The following is a 22,845-nucleotide window of genomic DNA, read 5'->3' as shown; positions in this document are numbered from 1 at the left end:
CTTCTTTGGATTTGTAAAAATAATTTTTAAAAAAGTCATCAGTTTTTCATTTTTCTTCTTTTTTTTTTTTAGTTTTCTTCCTGTCTGAAGTGTTTTGTCAGTGTCAGCAAACATCTTACTGGAATTAATTTCAATGTATAAATTCATATGAGAGAAAGTGGTGATGCGTGGCATCAGCTGCACCAAATAAAGTCCTTGTTGCCCAAGTAGACCTCTGGGCGTGTACTAGAAATTGTGCTACACATGAACAGAGTACTCAGTTGCTGTGAGAAAAAAGGGAGCTCACAGTTAAGTTAAAAGTCTCCCTGAGTGTTTGATTCTTTGTCCTGAGCAGCACTAAGTGGTATGTGCCTACCCCTGAAGGAAGAAGTACCCTGAAACTTTGCACTTTCTATGTGGCACTATTAAAAATGGAGATCTGTAGCTACCAACCATTGCTGGATCATTACTTTGCTCAGAAGATAAGTGGGTTTCACGTAAGACTGCAGGCTAATCTCTTACTCCTCCTGACAGAGCATCATCAAGGGTGAATATTTTTATTCACCATTACAGGTATAAAAATGCCTTTATCTGAGTTGTGTTCAGTTTTATATTTTAATCTCGGAGACAACGTGACTTGAGGCAGATCCTGACTTGGGTGTGCTGGCAGTTTACACCAAGGACTCCAGTGAAATGCTGACAGATTATGTGGGGTGAGGATCTGTCCCTTGCTGTTCAAAGAGAGGACAGTGTCAGTCTCCTTTGGATCACCACTTAATGAATTTCAGTGTTCATTTCAGGCACAGAGCTGCTGGGTTTGCTTTTGCCCTTTTTTAGGGTACAGGCTGGTTTTATTTCAGCAGTGCGTTTGGCAGAAAGAACTAAACGTGTTCCTGGAAAGAAGTGCTCCAAAAGTCTTGATTCTTCATTAAAAAAAAAATAAAATAAAAATTAAGGGGACCAAACATTAGCCAGCAAATTTAAAAGGAGCAATAGTCAACAGAGCCTAAAAGCTGTAAAAACTGATGGTGTTGCCTAGCTAGCCTTAATACTGGGAGCTCTGGGGAGCAGGAATGGCTATTTTCTAAAGGTTTATAGAGCACTTGTTGCAACCTGAGCTGGACTGAGCCTAAGGCACTGGTGTTAATATCAGTGCTGAAGACAATAAAATAACAGTTGTAGTGGCCAGCAGCGGCTTTAAAATGCTCTGGCTCAATTATAGCAGCAAAAACACGTCTAGATGCAGCAGCTCTTCATTTGTGGACATGGAGGTATGTCCTAATTGTCTGTAATACCTTGATGGAAATTAAAAGGACAACACCGTTTAACTCCTGCCTCATGGAGAAAACTAGTTTTTTACAGCTACTCCTACTGTGCTCTTTCTGTGTTGTTTCCAGTATGGATTCGGGGCCTCTATATTTAGCATCTGTGTTTAATAGGCTGTATATGCTATGCTCTGGTTCAGTAGATGCAGAGGGGTTAATGAATGGCTGTGGTTTATATGTTGTCTGGATATTAAAGCTTAATCCATATTTGAGTCTAACCCAAGCTTTGTTTCCAGGGACAAAGCAGCTGAGATAATGCCCAGGCATATTTAAAAGAATACTTTCTTTTTTATAATGGTTATGCATCATTTTTACAATTAGGTTATCTTGAATACATGGGACCTGTATGATTCAGGAATCTCCAACTTTGATTGCCTTTGTTCTCTTACTTTAATAAAGAGCAGAATAAGCTCATGAATTTCTTTGGTTTCTGCTTCTGTCTCTTATCTATTTGTATTAGGTTCAGATTCATAGTGTAAGAAATGCTTATGTCCTCTGAAGATTAAATGAAAAAATGTGATTGGGAAAAGACCTCCAATATCACCTGGTCAGTATCATCTGGTGATGATAGGTGAAGGTAGGTTCCTTATGTCCAACCATGAAGCTGCAATGTGCTTTGGACAGGGTAGGTGCTTGTGACCAAACAAGTGCTAGCAGTTGCTGTTCAGTAACGAGTGCAGCAGGAAGGTCTCTTGGGAGCAGGAAGCGAGTGTGCATGAGAATATGGCTCTGGTGGAACGGATTTCAAGGTAGCACCCTCTTCCCATGCTTGGCCCATTTGATCCAACTGTGGCCTTGGAAGGTATTTTTCAGAAATAGCTAATACGGCCTAAGTCCTGAAGCTCCTGCCCCTTTCCCCTCTGAAATACCTGCCTTCCAAAGGTGCACGTTTGCTGTGGTAACTCCTGTATTGCTGAGAGCTCTGCAACATGCAGCATAGTTTACTTTTCTATGTCTGGTGTGGAGTTTCCACTAGTGGAATGTGTTTTTCTGCCCCTGTTAAATGTATTAAGAAACACCATAAGTGATGTAAAGTATATCTGAATAAGTACATTGCATTCTGGTAAATTTAGTGTAGAATTGAGGTTTAATTAAATGTTCTAAAAGTGAATGTATATTTCATGTTGATACTGTGAAATCATGCAGCATAGCTTATCATGCCTATGTTTATAATTTGCATGAAAAGCATTCCACAAATATTATCCAATTCAGAATGTGCAAATAAAAGATGGTGATTGAAACAACAGTTATTTCCTTCCCATAAGCAACCAGTTTGCTAATTATCTATAAAGATACACGGACAGGGCAGTCATAACTGAAGTGTGACTGTTGAAGAATGCATTATGGAGTTGCTGGAGGCTTCTTAGCATTAACTAGGAAACATTTTGAAAAAAAAAAAAACACGGTGCATCACTACATTCTATGAAAGAAAAGGGAACTGGGGGCTTGAGGAGTTGGAGGGAGAAACACTAGCCCAAGGGTAACTGCTGTTACTGGTATCCCATATGGAAAGAAGACTGTACCGGTCAGGAATGAGGAAAGTCAGCAAGAACATCTTCGAAAGAGCTAAAAGGACTCTCATCTCCCTTTTCTCCCTTTATTTATTTAGTGAATTTCAGAGCTTGCAGAAAGCACCTGGTTGACAGCTCTGTACTTTGTAGTCCTTGGTTTATTCCCAGCAGGATATACAGCACAGATATCTACAGCACCAGTTTCCCCAGCTTACACTCCTACCAGTTAATGAAGGGACAAAGGCTTGGCTTTTTTTTCCAAGAGGTGTTCAGCCACAGGCCTCTCTGCCTGTTTTCCTCCCCGACCGCAGTGATGTGGGTACGGGCTGGGGTGTCCAGCACACTCAGAGGCTGGACTGAGTGAGACAGATAATGCTGTTACTGCCCCAGCCATCGTCCCCACCCTGCGGTGGATGTTGCCACCCCTGAGGCAGCAATGTCTAATCCACTCATGAATCAATTATTGAGCTGTCGCATTTTTCAGCCTGGCCTATTAAATTAAACTGACATCAGTCTCATCTCACAAAGACATTAGATAGTGATGAATTTCAGGTACTGTTAACCTGGTTTTGAATGGGCCAGCTAGAGACAGACAGATTCATTTTTCATTCCAGCTGCCAGAACCATTGTCATATCCTGTCTTGCAGTTCTGTTGCAGCTTGCTGATCAGTGGGTGCCTTTCCTTGCCAGCTCCTGAGAGGGGGCAATTTCATAAGAAGGAGAACATAGTAAAGGCAGAAAGGTCAAAAATTTGTGTTTTTTTTTTTTTCCTCTTTCTTCATCTTTGTTAGAATGATGAGGAAGAGAGTGCGTATGTAAATGGTGAGACTGGCTAGCTGGTTAAAATGGCTTCACTGGAAGAATGTATTGACACAATCTGGCCTGTATGGATTAAACAGGCACTGTATGGAATTAATTTAATATATGTTAGGGGGGAGTCTATGTCCATGGAAATATGGAAAAGAAAGATTCCATACTTCGTCGCTACAGGTACCTGTAGGAGTACCGCTACAGTGTATAAGCCCTGCTTGCTCTTTGCTGTACCTGGGATTCTCTGGCTGTTCCCATTAGGGAAGCTGCAGAAACCTTTTTGTTGCGTCTTGTTAAAAGGAGGGAGGTCCTTGGACTGCTCTGAGCCAAACCTGCACACATATAGGATGGATTCTGGTTTTAAAGGTAACTGAAATGTTCAAACAGAGGTTGGCTGCTCCTACAGTCTATCCCATTTTCTCTGTCTAGGTGTTAGGGGGAATTGTTAAGTGGCTGTGTGCCTCATTTTGTCCCCTCATGGCAAGAAGGAGCCTTGGGAGACCTCTGTTACAGATGGCCAGGAATGTTCAGAAAGGCAGCGCCCTGGTTCACAAAGCCAGATGCAGACCTGTGCCAGTGCCACCTAAAGCTGGTGTTTGTGAGTGCACTTCTTTTTGAATGCACTTCTTTCTCTCAGTGAAAAATGTTCAACAAGGAAATCCTGGCAGATATTTCCTTCCTACTGAATTTCCAGTAGGAAGGAAATAGCATTCATTACTATTAATAGAACTGTTAATTGACTACTTTAGAGCAGCTATAAAAATTGATTAGATGCATATGAGGAAATAAACGTGGGTCAGACTGTAGTGGTGCAATGCTATGAATTTGATGACCTTTTAGGACTTTTTCATGTCTAACAAAAGATTTTTTAATAAACATTAAACAGCCCAAATTCTGCCCTCCAGCACTTCTCCTAGTCTAATGAATGTATAATGAAAGCAAATATTTGGTATAGCAAAAGAATCCTGGTTTTTAAATCTCATTCCTGTATATTTTCAAGAGGTTAGGTTACTTGACATGTAAAACATCTATGAATTTTAAGTGAGGCCAGATTAGTAAAGCTCTATAGTTGGTCTTTCATCTTAATGTGACCAAGAATGTCCTCTCGCTCACTCTATTTACTAAGAAATTAAAAAATAGCAAATTGCACATCATCACATACCATATGTCCATTCCTCTCCTGGGCTCTGCTCTACAGCAATGTTAATTGACTTGCCAAAACCTTCTTCTCCTGAGTTGTGACCACTCCTGAGGAAACAATCAACAACACAGTTGAGCAGAATAGGAAATGAAAACAAAACAAACAAAACAAAAAATAATAAAAAATTACACCGCAAAGCAATAAGCCATATTAAGAACAAATTCATTTCTGCAAAACGAAGATAAAAATGAAGTGGTGACATATAACCTATGCTTTCAAAGGTACTAGCAACTGTAGACCATGCTCAGTTTTGGGTGCTCACTTAAAAAGCTGGGTTTTCAGGCTTAGCCTTGCCTGAAAGTCAGAGCATGTTTTAAAGGCATTGTACATTGAGGAAACAAAATCATTAACGAGTAGAAAACAGACTGTTATATGCATTTGTTTCTGTTTTAGCAGACTTTTGAGTAAGGCGTGCAAAATAAAAAAACCAAACCTTAAGGGCTGTTAAGTAAAGACCATATATCCCCTCTGCGTAAGGAGTTAATAAATCTCTATGTAGTAGTTCAATTGGATTAGATTACATTGAGCAAAACCAGTAAGGACCATAAGCCTGCAGCGCATTTATGAACTTACTTTTTGCTTTTTCACTCTAGTATTCAGACAACCTACGGTTAATCGCAGGGTTTGTCTTTTATGCTAGTGCCTGGCGTTTAGATGACCGTGCATCGTGCCAGCTTGGTCTTCCCCAGCACAGCACAGCGGGGTGTCGGCCAAGGCACCCACGCACAGGAGCCAGCCGAAGGCGGGCTGCAGCAGAGCCCTGGCGCAGACGCCTCTGGCCTGGCAGCCTGCCGCAGGTCACTGCTGAATGTGCCCTCTGATGCCCGCCTCCACCCGGGCCTGGCTCGCTGTTCCTACCTGCTGACTGGGGGCTTTCCCCATTTCCCTGCGGCCTTCCTGCACTGCCACCACCACTGAGCTTTACGCAGGTTGGTGCTGCAGCGGTAGCAATTCTGGTAGGGGTGTGGATTGGCTTATGGTTGGAAGACCCGTGAGGCACACACAGAAAGGCAGCAAGAAACCCTGCCCTGCACACCCTCCAGCTCACAGAGCCTTTTGTAGAACTTGGGCTGCTGCGGCCCTGGGAGCACCCACCTGCATTTGTAAGGGCTGATGAGCAAATGCTGTCAGCTGAGCAATGCAAAAATAAAATAGAAATGCAAACTTGTTTGTCTTTTAGCCTAGGTCATGTGATGAGGTCAGAATTGGTTGCACTTTTTCCCGTTAAAAAGAAAACCAACTAGTTCTTGTGGTTGCAGAGAAAATCCTGAAAATATGTAATCTGAAATGACTCAGGAATGAAAAAGCAAAAATGAGTGTGACATTGTCATTAACAGTCTGATCATTTTCTCTGTTGGTATCATCATTTTTGACCCCTCAAAGCTGGCGATACAGAAAAATGGAGCACAATTAGGGCGAACGCATTCCAGGTTTCCTTCCTGATGTTATTTCTTCAGGGATACTACAAAATAGCTATGAATTTAAAATTTTAATTTTAATAGCACTTTTTTCTAGGTACGGTCAATCAATCTTTTTATTATGATAAGTTATTTTAAACTACTTAGTATTCAGGATATTTGCAGTTGTGATGAACAAGTTCATTTAAACACCAAATCAATCAGTATTTTCACTAGAGAGAAAATTTTAAGTACCAATTAAGAATGAAAAAGCGATCTACATCGTCTAATACAATATTAATGTGCTGAGATGGGTGATCCCAACTGCGCAAGAAAAAAAAGCAGCTGTGTGTATGCTTTTTTTAAGAAGTTTTTTTTTTTTTTCTGTCACTTAGAATAATTTTATGAATAAAAAGTGGTTCTTTTATTACCACTAATGAACGGAAATCCCATCAAATTGCAAGGCATCAACACATGACATTACTCTTAAACTAAAAGCTCGGTAGATTTTCCCAGTGATAATGGCGGGTACGAGCACTTTGCAGGATGGATGGACTGTACTTGTCTTACATAGTATACTGGTACCTTTCAGCAGTGCATAGATCACAGTTAAGAGTTATACTAGGTGCTTAATTCTGTTATTCTCTGTTGAATTATCAACCTATCTGCTTATAATGAGACTTCAGAAATAAAAAAGAAATTAGAGACACAGGGGAAATTATGTCCTTTAGGTCGATCAGAATGCGTAATGATCTGCCAAGGGGAGTGGTGGCAGTCTTGCTGATGAAGTCATTTAAACCCATGCTGATACAGCAATCAAACACATAATGGTGGTAATGATCTTGCCCTGGCACTGTGATCTACTGGCCACATTATCTTCTGGTATCGCCAGGTCTGGATTCCTTCGCTTTAAAGAAAGGGGAGCAGAGTTATTTAAAGGAATGAGGCTTAGATGGGGGCACCCTGCTTAGGTGGGGATAAAGTTGTGCGGAAAAAGTGTTTTACAAATGTCTGACAGCTGGAGGGCTATGCCACAAGGCATTTACTGAAAGGTAAGGTGCTTTAACCAAAGGAGGTTTTATCACCTTGCCTTAGATAGCTGTGCTTCAGGTTAACACCCGCTTGGTTCTTTAGCAGTTGATGTGCCAGGGATGTTGCTGAACAAGAAGGTGATAACCTCACCCTATCAAAATGACATAAAATACATTTTCTTTTAAGTTGTTTGAACTTGTCTTACTGTAAGGGTATGTTCTCAGCACAGGCACCTAAGGGAATATTGGAAAATACTCCGGGCGATGGGGGGGACCTGAAGCTGAGTTGTTGAACTGAAGATTGCCTTGTCTCTCTAAGGATTTTTTTAGTGTTTTGCCTGTGAAACAGTTTTAGAAGCCTATTTACAACAATTTTGGTGTTCTTATCTTGGTGACATGCTTGCATTAATTTCTAGAAACGCCTTTTTCTTTTTTTGTGATATTTCTGTAAGCATTATCTAAACTTACAATTTAAAGGGCTGGTTTTTAAAGTATTTTAAGACAGCATCCTTATTTATTTTATTTTATTTTATTTAGGATAGTAAAATATATGTAATCTTATCCTGATTATCTGAAAAAAGGTATTTATTATTCTTAAACAGATGAATTTGTGTGTATAAAACTAGATGCAGTGAAGTTAGCTTGATTTTGTACAGGTTGGAAATCAATCCAGCTTGCTCTTGAAATACTTGTTTTGCAGTTTTTGCATGGAGTCTCTGCAAGTAAAACACTATAGCTTTTGCTCCCTTGCTGGGTTATAAATAATTTATAAATTAGGCATTTAGTATGCATTTCTTAATAAATCATCACCTGTCCAAAAATTCAGTATGCTTTGATCTGTGCATGCTTTCACAAATACACAGCACCTTTGTTATGACCTGACTGCTAATAGCAAACTGCATGAAGGGTTTTTCTTAAGAATATTTCAAGTCTTTGCTGTTTGGTCACACATTGTTCTCTCACCATGCACCACTCAGTGTTATTACAGATATCACAAAAAAAAAAACAAAAAAAACCCAACAACCTCAAAGTTACTGTATGTGGGATAAAACAATACTTGCATGGAATATTGCCCTGGTAAGTCCAACCTTACAAGGTAAAACTACATATAAAAGGTCCCTGCAAAAGAGAATAGGGAATGCAGGATTTGGGGAAGTGAGTGGAATCACGGGGGAAAATATTTGCACCAGATGACTCATTTCCAGCACTGCGGATGTTACATTAAAGAGCTAATGTGTAAGTTGATGCTGCCTGAGGCAGGATTAACTTCTAATGTGTAGGGATTGAAGTTTGCTAATGGCCTTGCTAGCATGAAAACCAGCTCGCATAGGAGGGTGACTTGCCTTCCATGTGGCCATTGTTAGGTTCCTTATGCTGAGGGCCTGCTGCTGAATTCTCCTTGCTCCTTTTGACTCCTGAGTGGGTGGGAGCAGGTCATGGGGCTAATGTGATGCAAGGCAAGGCAGAGTTGTGCTGCTGGAGGTGCAGTTTGGCCATGGGGCCAAATCAATGTGCATGACTGACCGCCTTCCTGATTGCCCCTCTCTTCTGGAGCTATTGGTGCTGGCAGAAAAGAGCTGCTGCTGCTTTCCTAGACCAGATGTGTAGCTGGTGCCAGTCCATGGTATCCCAATGAAAATGGCAAAGACTTGAACCCACTGGGGATGTGGTGTTTCTGTTCAAGTGATTGACTTCCCTCTGCTCAGGCTTTTCAGTGTAGGAAGATGCATTCTCATGTTGACAGAGGGCATGTGTCAGGGTGGTAAATGTCATGATGGATGGAGATAAGAGGATGCTTTCTTCCAGGGCTGTCCCTGGCTCTCAGTCCTCCCCTGACGTGTTGGGGTGGCTGGACTCTCTCCAGTGTACCCCAAGTACCCGCTGGAGGCAGTTTTCCACAGAAGCCTCTGCCCCTTTCTGGTTCGGGTGTGAGGAAATGTGTTCGCAGGGTGACCTCACACACTCAGCAAGGAGATTTAATGTGGGTGGCAGTTCTCTGGAAACACTTGCCATGGTGGTTTGTGTTGCTTGTTGGATGCTATCTTTATAAGGATTTACTTTTAATTGTATTTCTTCCCTAAATGTGCTCCTAGGCTCTTACTCTGGAAAACCACTCCAGCACGCTAAGCTGTGTGTAGGGCCCTTCCTCTCCATCTCCTGGCCGTTTTGTCACAGACCCCATTTCCCTTTTCCTGCCATGGAGGCAGAGCAGAGCACCTGTACATATCCCAGCCATATGAATGGCAGCTTCCACCCCCTTCTGTAGCAATAGTTTCTGTTGATTTGTATCTCTCTGTTGGCAGTTGTGCAGTTAATCCACTTTCTTATTAAGGTGCATACAGCTTTAATATTAATATTGCTTCATAACTATCCTCTTAAGATAAAATGAAATCTCAAAAAAAAAAAAAAAAGAGGGAATAAAACAAATGTCTTCCCTTTCTTTTTACAAAATATGCTAATTATGGGTCAAAGAATGCAGATTGATTCGTCTTGACAAAGTACTTGTATAGACTCAGCAGTATTTTTTCTCAATAAGAATTTTTCCCATTAACACCTCAATAGTTGTTCCTAGACATACTATTTTAAAGGTAATACCTCTTTTCCTATATGTCTTCTTTATGCAAGTATACTGTCACTTGGATGTTGAAGAGACAAGAAGACCCATCAGTACCTGTCAGTTGGTCTGAAGGTACCTTTTTGGCTGCTGTATGTTAGAAATTGCTGCCTGTTGTGCAGCCTTCGGGCAGAGTGCAGATCATTTCTCTAGTACATGTGTGCACGATGGTCGTGCAAGGAAGCGGAGGGGATAAGTGGTGTAGGTGAGAAACCGAGGAACTCCTTTAGCAGCACCAGGCCATGTTCTCATGGATAACTCAAATTAACACTAATGGGTGTTATGCACAAGGGAGAGGATGATCTACCCTGTTGCTTGCACTGGGAATGCAATTTAAAGCTTTCCTGAGGCTTCTTTAAATTAGATTTCTTGGGCCGTCTGTCTTTGAGTTGTCTCACATGCAGAGCTCCCACTGACTCAACAGGGCTTGTTGAGCAGATCAATGGTGTGGGGTGTCTCCTTTTGTTGCATCTGTTCAAGAGGTATAAAATAGATGTAAATTGCTCTTATTGGTACGATATGCATATGCTTGCCTGTGTATATGGTAGTGATTCACTTCAAGGCATGTGCTTTTAGGCTACACAAATGCCAAAATACTGTAAAAATAAGCTCATTAAAAACTGGTGAGGAACTTTCCTTCAGTCCAGAAGAACCTCTTCTGTGACCTTGATTGCTGACAGGAGTTGAAGGAGGATAGATTGATCAGATTAACTGTAAAACTAGGCATTTAAATGGCTAGCAAGGATGTACAGGGTTGCTGTGAGAAGTTACGCGACTCCTCCCATAGGACTGGGGTGACAAAGGGGTCTATCCATCAGCGGGTGGATTGTGTAATAGCTGTGCCAGGGCTTTTAGCACCTTCCTCTATAATATCCGGTATTAGCCGTCATCAGTGGTAAAAATATGGGGTTAACTGACCTTTGATGTTGACCAGTTCCTGTGTTCTAGTTAACTTTTAACTCAGTAGAAGATGGCTTGCATTATCATAGTTATGCAGCCTTTTGCCAGATGCCTTGCAGTTAGCTTGTTAAGTGGAGGCGGCAATATATGAATTGTTCTGGTGAAACTGGATCCTAAGCTGAGCTAAGTGGAGGAGAAATAATGTCAGAACAACATCCTCATATGATGCTGGTGTCTGCAATGCCAAACTGCCGCTTTACAGTTTTACCTTACTTCTTGTTCTTTATTTAAACACAAGGGAAATTTTGAAAGTGTATCTTTCTCTTAAACAGCTTTTTGAAACCAGTGGGGGTTAATTAAAAACTAAATATGGAATCTACAAACACCCAGAAATTATTTACACTATTGTTAATTTCTTCTTTAATATTCATAACTGTTTTCTGTTAATTAAGAAGAGAGGGAGAACATGAAGAAAGGCTCAGAACAAAAGCAGTCTGCATACAGATAAGGAGCTGAGTTCTCAAAGAACAGGACTGAATGCGTACTGCCTGCATTGAGCGAAGAATTTATATGCAGCCAATGCATATTGCAGCTCAAAAATTGGGTAGACTTATGTATGAATCTTACTACATCAGCATTCAGCGTGATCCTCTCACCACCACTGTTAACATTTCCCTGTTTTCTGGCATTACACATTCTGCAATCCTGGAGCAGTTTAATTAGCTCTTAGAAAGTGAAGCTTTTAGTTGGGAAATATTTCTAGCTTTTGCAGTAGTAGTATGTAAAGCATTTGTAGGAAATAAGGCTGCATAGCTTAGAATAGGAAACTACATTCTCCCTATACTGTAGGAACCATGAGGGAGCCACTAATCCTTACAGAAGTAGTCATTATGTTAGCAGCATCTAGAAGCTGTGGTCAAGCTCAGGCTTTTGCCATGCAAGGCACTTCATGTAAACATGTAGACAGTCATTTTCCTGGTGTCGGCAGCACTGGCCAGACAAGCTACAAGCTGGCACTTCTCTGTGTTAATGGCAAATTGCTTCCTTTTCTCATATGTGAGGTGGAGGAATTTGCAAACTCTGCCACATCCAGGGCATTTACCAGCTTTTTTCTATTTGGTTTTCAGTACCACTTGTTTAGTTTCATGCCTACAACATATGTGCCTTCAGTCTTGAAATAACCCTCTAGTGTAAATTTCTTAAATGAGCTGTTTTGAATACTGACCTATCTATGAATCAGGCTGCTATCTCTAGTCCGTTTTGTATCACTGCCTGCATTTTTTCATCTCTATAGGAACTGTGTGAGTTTTAAACAATGCATTTTAGAATATACTTATGAATATAAACATTGTCGTAAGTGCCTGATAAGTTTTGGGAATCCTATATTTGTTATGAATAGTACAGCAAAGCTGCTCAGTAAATGCTTGTAAACAGCAGGGTTTCATGAATGTTAGTCCATCAGACTAGTACAGCCCTTTCCCAAAGGGACAAGGAAAACAGTACTGCTTTTTGCTGGACATCACTTGATTTCTGGCTCTTTATTCCCTTCAAACCCATTTGAAAACCCAGTGTTAAATGGTTGTGTAATAGTCTGCTTAAAATGTTTCTGTATCTTTTTTTGACTAAGTTGAACAATTCTGTGCAGCATAGGTGACCAAATCACATACTTGTTAACAGCATGATTGATAGAAATGCTTCATTTTCAGAGACTGGGAATTTAATAATCACAAAGAATAAATTGCTTTGTGGAAAAATAGGGTAAATTAGCTTGAAAAGGAACAACTGCTTTCCCTTCCTCTTCTCTATAGCTACACCCCCAACTCCTTGTAGTGATACATAATATATTTCATTACATATCTAATGTGCTATAGTATCTACTGACCTAAATGCAAGGTTAATTGACATTTTTCATTTAGAGACCATCACTAGAAGCTATAATAAAATAAACAGTGCCTTTCAGGCAGTCAGCAGACCTCCTGCTGGATCACGCTTGGTAGAGGCCCCTTCTTGTCTGTATGTATAAAATGTATAGTACAATACACCACAAATAAGAGTGCAATATGAAGGAAGAAATGACAAGGTGAGATGAAGAGCCTGGTGCAACATGCTTGGTGATACAACCTTATATCATTCCCTTCCCCTTTTCTTCACTTTTATCTCAGCAGACATGGTTTGAAAGACTGTTGAGAAAGTAGATGGCTACTATCCAGATGAAGCATGTGATAGGAAACAACTTTAAAGATAATTTTTACAAGCCAGGATCATTAAAGTTTGCTCATCAGGATAATCCAAAGAAAAATGATCTCTTGAAATAATTAATGCAATGTTCTAGCTTTGATAATGATAAAAGCTTGTCTGTGTGCCAAGGGTCTGCACACTGCTGAAGTTCACTCAGGGAGAAGGTTTAACTTGGATTTGATGGCTGTGCATAGATCTCAGTATAGAGATGAGATTGTTAAAAGACTGTTGGGCCTTTGCTGAGGGTTGATTTCAATTAGATTCATTTTATTAAATACACCTGTCTGATGTGTTCCACAAGTGGAAGAATCTACATAAAACATACTGCATGACTGGCACTTCCAGACTGATGTTTGCTGTCTTGCAGTGCTACCAAGACAGGCCCGTTTTCAGGTTTCAGACTCCAGCAGCCCTACCATCAGGGCAGTCTTCTCAGAAGGATAATAGAAAACTGGAAGTAAGGAAACATCAGTTTTTAATGAAAAAAGAAATGGATTGTATTTCTTACCTCAGATCAAAGGTAGCAAATGTTTTTCTCCAAGGGTGGAGAACCGGGAATAGAGCCGAGGGAAGAAACAGAATTAAGAGAATGCGAGTTCCCCTGTGCTCCAGGGAAGATGTTGCGTGCTCTAAGCCATATAAGGCTCATCGCATTCAAGATTTAAGCTGTGACAATAAGGTTAAAGTTGCAGCAAAAATTATTTTAGCAAAGATTTGTGGAAGAAATGCAGAATATAAAGTAGCCTGGAGATTAGAAGCAGACTTCAGACTCTGGCAGCCTGAACACAAGTTAGAGACCTGGGTTAGAGATGAGTGAGCTGTATGTACAAATAGATGTCTGTGATGTTTTTGATATGAAAAAGATCACAAATTATATCAGAAAATACAGGGTCAACAGTAGCAAGAATACCTTGAGGGAGACAAGAGTTACAGTAATATCAGAAGACAGCTGGTAATGGGGCAACAGCAGATCTTTTTTCCCCCTTAGGGACACTGATGGAACAGTAATTACCAGGAAAAGCAGCAACCTGCAGAGTGTAGGAGTGTCTGTCTTGTAGTTAGAGATGCTGAAATCTGGCATATATAGGAATCGAAATCTGATCTCTGAATCTACAGATGGTGGTCAGGTAAGAGTGAAGATGGGATGAGGAAGGTGGGCAAGAAGGAAATAAGCATGGCAATACAGTGCATTCCTCAAAGAGCTGATGCGCTCTAGCTGTGTCCCTTTAAAGGTTCATCTGTTAGTGAAACCACATCTCTCTAACCCAAATTTTATCTAAAATTGAACCCAAGAAAAGGAAGAGCCTGGGTATAAATGGATGCGGTTAGATTAGTCCACTAGGTCACCCAAATAATGCAGCATGGCAGTGCTCTTTGATCTCTGTTCTTCCCTAATCTCCTATACAGCAATATTGTGCTGTTTAATTGGTGATCTCTAACCCCTGATGATGTTGGAATTGCAGACAGCATTTGCAGGGATTGCTGGTGTTGGTGTGAAGATGAAATGGGTTAACTGCTATAAGTAATAAGCCACAGGGTAAAAGGAACAGGCGTATATAGTTCGAAGTGACAGTGATTTAAGATGCTTGAAGGCCAGTGTGAGAAACCTGTAAAAGGACTGAGATCTGGGGACTGCTCAGACACTGGTAAATATCATCCCTCTCTATGCAGTGCTAAGGAGGTCCCTTAAAGAGAAGACCAGGCGCCAGTAATCTCTACCGTAAGTGTGCGCTGGTTTGTTTAAATAATGCTGTCCCCCAGAAAGACAGTTAAAGGTGAATGCCTGGGAAATAGGATTTTTCCAGTAGGCTGTACATGTTCCATTTTATACTGATTTCTGTGGCTGGGACTTACTGATGCTTGCCTCTGTTCTCACTGCTATTTGTCTCCTTTCCAGAAGTATACGTAGTTTCCTAGGGGATCTTTTTTGTTATTTTCTGTTCCAATGAACTCCAGAGCGATCTGCAGTGTCAGAAGAAAAGCAAACCTCAAGTCATTCTGAATGTTCAGTGGAAAATCATCCATTCTTCCCTCTTGTCCAGCAGGTGCCTCTGGAGTAGCTCACACACAACTCCTTGTGCACTGAGGGCACCTGTGTCTACCCCACAGCTATGGAAGTTGGGCTAAGATGGACCTGGGGAGTAAGGTCTGTCTTCTGCATGGTTTCAAAAGCCGGTTAACACCTCCAAATAGCTTCCTTTAAATTAGATGGAGTCCTCTGTGAATTTTGTAAGCTGTTATACTGTATTTATATGTAGGCATGAATCATTCTTCTCTTTAAATAAGAGATGAAACAAGTGGCAATGAAAATGTGATTGAAAACAAAAATCCTACACACCTGAATAAATACTGTCCTTTGCATATTAATGAAGATGTGATGGGATCAGCAGAAAGTACAGCAGTGGAGAAGTGTTAGAGTGTATTTGTCCAACCTTACTGTAAGAATCTCAGAGGAGCCAGGAATTAAATGTATTTATAGTAGAACAGAGTTTAAATGCCACAAATAAAAACTTTTTTTTAAAAAAGAGAAATAGAGCAACTGATAGTGCTTTTCATCTTTTAGCTAGGGGTTAAATTACAGAAGTAATTTAACGTCCACATTCATCTTTCAGGGGACTGCTGCCTGCTTATGCATGCAGCTGAAACCAATATAATAAAGTTTTTCCTATTTCTAAGTGTTAAAACGTTAAATATTGGGAAGCTTTGAAATGCATACTTTTTATCTGAGATCTTTCAAGAAGTAAAATTAACTGCACATCAGACTTTAATGCATGAAACCATGATTTACTGTCCTGAGAACTAATTTAGGCTCACTGCAGATGTAAACTCACCCTCAGTGTGCTACAGGGCCTGATTCAGAGATGGCTGAAGTCGACAGGTCTTTCCAATTACTTTTATGGGAATCAGATGAAGTTTTTAATTAACGCATCACTGAGTGCTCAGACTCATTTAAAAAATTCTCAATTCTAGATATAATGCAGATCTTTCAAAATGTCATTGTACTTTAAAGCTGTTCTGCTCTCTTGGATGAGAAGTTATTTACACTTGTGTGACTACATCTGATATATTCCTTCTTTCCTCACACCATAATATGCCTACAGTATGTGTTTTGATATATTATGTGTATCTTTGAATACATAATATATTACCAGATGGTATGTGATTAGCAGGGTACACTAAAGTAGAAAGATGTCTTCTGCCCTGGGTACATGTACACAGTCTGGCAGTATACATATTTAAAGTGAATATTTCAGAATGTATTTTTAGGAGAGAGAATAATCTGATACGTGCAAAAGTTATGTGTGTGCAGTAAATTGGCTACTCAGGAAAGTTTCATATCTAATATCCTACTCAAAGTATTGGAAAGCTACCTCTGGTTCATGAGCTTAGCCTGGTGAAATTTTGATTGAGAAGATTTATTGTTTATGTGTCCTTCCCATGTTTTCAATCCCAGTAGCTGAATAGTTAAAATTTAGAAATATCTATTATGCTATAAAATATCTGGTGCCCATATATGACCTCTTCAGGTCTCAGATGTTCTTAGTTCGTAGAAGAGGAAGAAAAGTTTCTGACGGTTTACTGTCTGGTTGGGTGGGAGCATGTAAAAGCGATTGTTTTCTCAAAATGAGTAAGCAAAATGCCAGCTTTGGGCTTCTAAGCAAGGCTCCACTGTAGAGGAAAACTTATGGACGCATTTCAGATTCCTGAAAATTCGACATGAAGCATTGATACAGCATTGCCTGAAATCATGTGATTTGCTGTTATAATTACAGCTGGTGTTGTGAAGAGACCTGAAGTCATGGCCACCTGTTCCTAGCACAGGTTTCTGTCATCAGAAATTGAATGCCATGGGCCAAACTTTCAGCTCTTAGAAATAAAAATCGCACAGTGAAGAGAAATTATAGACACTCCAGAAGTGTACTGTGTATGGGTCGATTCAGGTCTGGAGGCAGCTGTAGGTTGGAAGCTGATAGAAAATTGGTATAAGAGCTGTAGCTCACGTAAATCAATAAGGCTTCCTTGACTGTAATGGGCTAATGCCAATTTATACCACCTGAAGAGCTATTGCCTAGATTTACAGTGTAAATATAATTACTATGACATAGATTTGCTTTGGTTCACTGAGCTGGCAATGAACAAGCTTTACAGTATTGTATCTTTTTGTTCTTGCTTAAATTGTCTTTCTAGTGGGTGGCTGGAGCTAGAACCCAGACCACAGTTTCTGTCCCAACAGGGTTTTTAACAGCGTTAGCGTATAAAGTAGCTATCATTGCCGCGCGCCGGGCTGTGCCTACAGGCCATATGTGCTGTGAGCGCAGCAGGGAAGGTCCATATCCGTGTGTTTGGCACAGCAGGAACCTGCTGACTCGGCTGTACTTGCAGGAGACTTGGTGTTTTTCGGTGGTGGCTGCTGTACGTGGTTGCAATTAAGTTTTGACATTAACATCTTGCCCTGCATTAGGCTGCCTAGGGGAGTGGCGCAACTTGCTAGTTAGTTTTCTTGGTCTCTGCCAGCACAACTCGGGAGACAGCAGGGTACTGATTTACAGATGTGAGGCTAGCTTTGCAATTGGATGGGTTAGAAACTTTAAAAAACCTAAGTATTAAAATCCTAAAGAATACAGTGATGTCTGAATAGAAGTGAAGAAATATCTGAGCTTAGGTTATTCCTTCAGACCTGTAATGAAAAGCTGAGGATTGTTACTGTGCAATAAAAACAGAGAAGGCGAAAGTGTCACCTCGTTATTTTCCATTATGGTACATATTGTGTAACCTAGAAGACAGTTCATGTCTTTAGCCACAAGCCTTTGTGGACTCCAAAGTAGAATGTCAGCACAGGTCTCTCTGTGCCTGGTCGCAGGCTATCATTTAATTTCTATTACTTTTCCCCTTCTCTGTTCATGCTGTGATGTCCCTGTTGACAGCTAATATCCATAAAGGAATCAATAAAGAATATTACAAATAATAATTAAAGCATGGGTAGTCCATTACACAGAGTGGGCTTGCGCAGCCGAAGAGACCTGATGCAACTTCAGTGATCTGTGGGTGTAACTGAGAGCAGGATGCAGCCCCTGGCTCTAGGAGCTACACTTAAATTATTGTTAAAAGCAGGAAATCATGACTTCTAGTTCTAAGTGGTTGAAACACCATGTAACTCAGGAAAATTGTGAGGGGGGAAAAAAAGGGCTGAAGTGAGTCCGTGATCAACCTTTTGTGTTGGGGGGAAACAAAAAAAAAACAAAAATCAGAACAAGCCTGTTTTCAAGCACTCTCTGTCACAACTAAGACCACAATAGTTTCAGCGCTAGCATCTAGCACTCATTTTCCCCAGTATAAATGCACCATAACTTAGCATGATTTCTGTGCTCTTGGGAGGCTCAAGACTTAAATAACAAGGATGCTCCAGGTCGCAGCTGAGATGTAGTTAACCCTGAGATTGAAGAAATGCCATCTCACCTTGCAGGAAGGATTCTCATTTTGAATAGCTTTCCATTAGTTTTCCTGTGGGAATGGTGTAATACTGGCAGTATTTCTGGAACAAAGCATGGATTAATAATGGAACAAAGCAGGAAAGAAACTATGGAAGACTTGGTTTGGATAAAGAACACTTCAGGGAATTTGGAAGACATCCTTTTAGTATTAGGAAGTATGGGTGCTTCCAGCATGAGATGATCCCAGACACAAATAAGTTCATCTGAAGAATGGTTTTATGATGACTCATGGTTCATTTTATAGATACACCTGCAAATTTCCCTGTTAGGACATGCAACACCAAAAGCCTTTGGCTAAAGGAAGAGGCTGAGTTGAGTTGATGCATGTGAAATCTTTAGAAGACACAGCCAATGGACTAAGTCACTGATATATGAGAGTAGGTCCGCAGTAAATTCAAGCTGTATCTGATACAGAGGTAAAACAGCCTTTGTGAAATCAAGCGTTGTGTGTATGCTGGCTGCCTGCCTACCCCTGCCTGTGGAGTCTGACCTGTTTGGCTATCCAGGGTTGTGACTTGGCAAGTACTTCTTTCATGTGTCAGGAGATTATTGTCACTAGCTCATGTTATCTTTGTAAAGCATAACCTGTAGGATCCTGTAGAACAAACCGGGATGATATTGAAAGCAGTGAAATGTGGCTGTAGTGATGAGGAGAAAAATGATAGATGTAAAAGCATCACAGAGGCACTCTGGCTCGTCAGGCACTGCATGCTGTCATACGTGTGTTTAGGAAGGGATTATTCCTAATGATCAATTCTCACTGCAAGCATCAGGTATGTCAGAGTAAAAGTACTTAGAGGTATGAAAAAGCATTGAGGGGACAACCATACAAAACTGAAAGCAGGTTATTTAATTTCATAGACTCATAGAATCATAGAATATCCCAAGTTGGAAGGGACCCATAAGGATCATCGAGTCCAACTCCTGGCACCACACAGGTCTACCCAAAATTTTAGACCACGTGACTAAGTGCACAGTCCAAACGCTTCTTAAACTCCGACAGGCTTGGTGCAGTGACTACTTCCTACTTCCCTGGGGAGCCAGTTCCAGTGTGCGACCACCCTCTCGGTGAAGAACCTCTTCTTGATGTCTAGCCTAAACCTCTCCTGCCTCAGCTTGACACCATTCTCTTGGGTCCTATCACTGGTCACTAAAGACAATAGGTCAGCGCCTGCCCCTCCACTCCCCCTCGTGAGGAAGCTGTAGACCGCAACGAGGTCTCCCCTCAGCCTCCTCTTTTCCAGGCTGAACAGGCCCAGTGACCTCAGCTGCTCCTCGTACGTCTTCCCCTCTAGGCCATTCACCATCTTTGTCGCACTCCTCGGGACACTCTCCAGCAGTTTCACATCCTTCTTGTACTGTGGTGCCCAGAACTGCACACAGTACTCGAGGTGAGGCCACACCAGCGCAGAGTAGAGCGGGACAGTCCCTTCCCTCGACCGACTAGCAATGCCGTGCTTGATGCACCCCAGGATATGGTTGGCCCTCCTGGCTGCCAGGGCACACTGCTGGCTCATATTCAACTTGCTGTCAACCACAACCCCCAGAACCCTCTCTGCGGGGTGGCTCTCCACTGTCTTGTTGCCCAGTCTGTACGTATAGCCAGGGTTGCCCCGTCCCAGGTGCAGGACCCAGCACTTGCTCTTGTTAAACTTCACGTGGTTGGTGATCACCCAGCTCTCCAATCCATCCAGATCTCTCTGCAAGGCCTTTCCAGCCTCAACAGAGTCCACAACTCCTCCAACTTTGGTGTCGTCGGCAAATTTGCTCAAAACACCTTCTAGTCCTATGTCCAAATCGTTTATAAAAACATTGAAGAGAACTGGCCCTAAAATGGAGCCTTGGAGGACCCCACCGGTGACCGTCCGCCAGCCAGATGTGGCCCCATTTACCACAACCCTTTGAGCCCTGCCCGTCAGCCAATTGCTCACCCATCGGATGATGTTTTTGTTTATTTGTCCAGTAGGATCCTATGGGAAACTGTGTCAAAAAGGGTTACATCTGATTTTGCAAAGTATTCCTAAAATTAAACCAAAGTTTACTATGACCCAAACTCTCAAAGAACATATTTAGAGTACAATAAGCTATTTTTCTAGCATTTTTTTTCCTTACCTCAAGAATATCAATAAAATTAACAAAACTAACCCTACTAACCTCAACCCTACTCTCAATGCAATCTAACTGTCTAAGCCCTAATGTGCACAGATCATAGCCAGGCCTTTTATGTATTTTCAACATCACAGACGAAAGAATTACAAAAATCCCTGTTGTTATATATTGGTGTCCAGATTTCTAAACTTTTTTTTTTTTTCCTAAATAATTTGAAAGCATTAGTGCTGCAGGGCTCAGTTTGTTTTTAAAGCTACCTGGGATGAATATTAGAGCTATCAGGAGCTCATTCTGTCATTTCATGCAAAAGTACATATATTGAGACCCCATTTATTATACTTCAGTAATCAATATATTAATAAAAGTGAAAGCAGAGAGTTGGTTAATTATTACCATTAACAGAGCAAATGGAAAGGAGAAGAAAATGCCACCATTCAAACAATACCAGTTCCATGTAAGACAGAAAATCACTTCCAACGGCAACCATTAAACATCTAGAGGACAAAACATACACGCGTAGTACACTGCTTAGAGAAACCAGAGTACACCACACCAAATCTACTCCAACTGTAATGAGAGTAAAGTGCCTCAGAAGCAATCTAATCAATAGCTCTGCTTTTCTACAAGCACACACTCTACAAAAGCAGACTTCTTTGTAATAAATAGATCCTTAATGCATTGCATTAAGGGTAAATACAACCACCTTAATAAACACACTTATTCCCTCTTTAAAGATAAAATGCACTAATAAAAAATGCACACATATAAAACTCAGGAGAACAAGTTTCTACCACAGAAATTACACGAAGGGAAGTCTGTTACTGCTCTTACTAGAGAGTCCCTAATTAAAGGCTCATGCATTCCTGCATCAAATTAAAGATACGTGTTTAGCTTGCCCTAAAAGCTGCCCAAAGTTTCAGCTACGTGAAAAAAATTTGCTTTACTGATTACACAGGGTTCTGTAAAAGTTACAGCATTATCTTAGACTTTGATAGGATTCCAGTCCAGCAGAGATCTACACCACCCACTGCCTGTCCTGCATCTATTCGCACCGCTTCTTCCCACTGCTCTGCAACACCCAGCTAACCTCTTTCCACCCACCCCTCCCCATTTCTTAACCATTTATGAGCTCAGTTTCCCAAACACTGGAACAGATTCATCTGCATTTGAACACCTGCATTCAGAGCTCCTATAAATGCGCAAAATTGATGCCACCTCCTGTCTTTTTCGGCTACTGTAAATACATTTATGCCACTTAAAAACCTGATTAAAAACCTAGCTGTACCTAGCTTTGAAGTTTCCCTCCCACCTGGAGGTCCCAACACCACTTGTTACCGATGAGTTTCAGAAACGGATTTGGGTCCCTCTTGGAGTTTCCCAGCAATTCTTTGCACTGCTCACCTTTCAGGACACTTCTCCTGGCTGTCACTCAGTGGAAAGTCAGATCTAACACTTCTGTGCTCTTCCAAAACACACTGCCACTATTCTACCTCTGTTCCCTCTCATGTCTTATCAACAGCATTAGCATTGTCAACACACCTCAGGAGAAACAGCCTCACAGCCGTTATCAAATGCATCGATACTGCGGTATATAGTAAGGCCCGAGTTCCATTGGAGCACTGTTCACAACACATTGCTTTCCCACTGCACCTGAAAATGCTTCCCCTTGCCCTTGAAATCAGGAGCACAAACGGTTCTCCCTAAAACTGCTCCTGCATGGACATTTCTTGGAGCAGCACTTGCCTCGCACAGCGGAACAAACTTTTCGATCTCTCCTGGCATACAACCATGGTATGCCAGCAACTATAGCAAAATTTTTCCTGTGGTTTGTTCTATTCCCTGCATTTTCAATTTTTAACCTGATGAAAAAAAAAAAAAGATGACTGTCTATTGGACTAAAGCAATTTTTTTTCTGAAGAAAAGCTAGAACCAAAGGAAAACTGTTTTGAACATATTAGTCTGTAAGAGCTTATACTGAATTCCAAAAGCTAAACTGTCTCTACACACACACACCATTCTTAATCATTTATGACCTTGAATTTGTGCTACGATTGCATATTATATTTCTTGATGTGCCAAAGATCTTTTAGAACCCATAAATGCAACCCAGTTGCTTCATTTCAGTTTACTTTCACCCTGAAAAAGTGGCTCCAACCATCAGAGGGCAGCATTTCTGGCTCTACAATACTGAAGATGCTGCTGCATAACCAAACTTTGGTTTATTATAATTTAGACTCT

The 22,845-nt window shown here is 41.0% G+C and overlaps 1 long non-coding RNA gene across 2 annotated transcripts in view; it reads right to left on the bottom strand.

The window, feature by feature from the left end:
* Positions 1-22,845, bottom strand: part of LOC121071074 — a 34,088-nt gene that overhangs the window by 1,225 nt on the left and 10,018 nt on the right. The window contains exons 2-3 of one of the 2 annotated variants that reach the window (XR_005820364.1): positions 4,788-4,873; positions 2,174-2,300 (exon numbers count right to left, since the gene is read on the bottom strand). This is a non-coding gene — a long non-coding RNA (uncharacterized LOC121071074). Of the gene's footprint in view, positions 1-1,833; positions 2,301-4,787; positions 4,874-22,845 lie in introns of those variants that run through there. The other variant, XR_005820363.1, reaches the window with a different exon arrangement.

Source organism: Cygnus olor, chromosome 5, assembly GCF_009769625.2.
Source record: "Cygnus olor isolate bCygOlo1 chromosome 5, bCygOlo1.pri.v2, whole genome shotgun sequence".
NCBI classification, from domain to species: Eukaryota; Metazoa; Chordata; class Aves; order Anseriformes; family Anatidae; genus Cygnus; species Cygnus olor.
Note: the sequence above shows the minus strand (reverse complement) of the source record. Positions and strands in the feature narration are given on the sequence as shown.